Here is a 1,263-nt window from a genome sequence, read left to right on the forward strand (position 1 = left end):
GAGTTGGGGGGGCGGGGTGGTGGTGGGGGGGGAGGTGAAGAGGGCAAATAAGGAGGTTTTGTGTTAATTGCATAGTTTGTACTTTCTTCGTGATGAGTCACAGGCCAGAAAGATAAAACAGTGTCATAGGCATTCCAGAGCATGCACAGGGGAAACCGGCAACTCAGTGACATTCACACGGGAGAAGTGGTGCTTGCTCAAGCTCCAACCTCACAACAACTCCTGGTGAAATACCATACAATACGGGCTGGGAAAGGAACGTTCTAGCATTTCAGTCTTCACCACATTTGCAACTCTTTCCTACTCTTGGTGTTGGGATTAGGAATTATTCTGTTGCCTCTGAATTACATTGGGATTTTCACTTTGTTCCTTTCTGGGTGTTCTTTCTTTAGGCTGAGGTAATTTCCTAATATGCATAAGCTAATCGGTACTCAGCTGAAGACTTGAAGGGACCTGGTATAAATATCTGGAGCTCTTTCTCTGTGCAGCTTTCTCATATCTAATACTCTGGCCTGAAAAGTCCAACTGCCTTGGCCTCCCAACTCTGTCTTCTCATTTTAGGGAGATAACCAGGGTGTGTTTGGGCTCTCTTTCCTTGTGCTCCGGTCTGACTGGAGGGGAAGCTGAGAAGAAAGAGCTTTTGGAGACTGTTAGGTTATTATCTTGGCTTCGACCCGCTCCTCTGCCTAGAAGAAACAGGCTTAGAGGTGGTGAGGGGGGTGGAAATACAGACCCCAGCCTTCTGTTGATGAAAGCCTTGAAACTTAGAAATACGTTTGCACTCCTGAGAAGCAAAAAGAGCAGAGCAGCAAAAACTCACCTCCCCTGACAAGTGTTCCTCTCGTCTTATCTGCCAGCGAGCTTCTGTGTTAGCTCACATCACTACACAAACAATTCTTATTACGAGACTCTTAGTCACTCTGTTTTTCACTTTCTTCCACGAAGCAGCAACCATTAAGGCCTGAGTATCCTCTCTGGGCCGTCTCTCCCCAGCCCTGGTTCCCAGCCTCCCAGCTCCTGCCCCACCTCCCACCTCCTGCCCCACCATCTTCGCATGAATCCAGTCCCTGAATCACTTCCTGTGGGCAGGCTGCACGTTCAGAGCCGGGTTTTCTTTCTTCTTTTTTTGGAGAAGGTTCTCACAGACATTGGGGGTTAAATGAGTGAAACCAGGAGAGGATGACTGGCTGTCTTATCCTATCAAAATACATCAAAGTTTCCAAAGACTTACAGAAAAATGGCGGCAGGCATTCGTGACTCGGG

The 1,263-nt window shown here is 47.9% G+C and overlaps 1 protein-coding gene across 3 annotated transcripts in view; it reads right to left on the reverse strand.

Moving 5' to 3' along the window:
* Positions 1-1,263, reverse strand: part of SMAD3 (SMAD family member 3) — a 114,682-nt gene that overhangs the window by 36,071 nt on the left and 77,348 nt on the right. Inside the window, exon 1 of one of the 3 annotated variants that reach the window (XM_006770750.2) lies at positions 821-841. The exons of the other annotated variants lie outside the window; for them this stretch is intronic. The gene's annotated coding sequence lies outside the window, so the exon portion shown is untranslated. Of the gene's footprint in view, positions 1-820; positions 842-1,263 lie in introns of those variants that run through there. 3 annotated transcript variants of the gene reach the window in all.

Source organism: Myotis davidii, unplaced genomic scaffold (assembly GCF_000327345.1).
Source record: "Myotis davidii unplaced genomic scaffold, ASM32734v1 scaffold461, whole genome shotgun sequence".
Lineage (NCBI taxonomy): Eukaryota > Metazoa > Chordata > Mammalia > Chiroptera > Vespertilionidae > Myotis > Myotis davidii.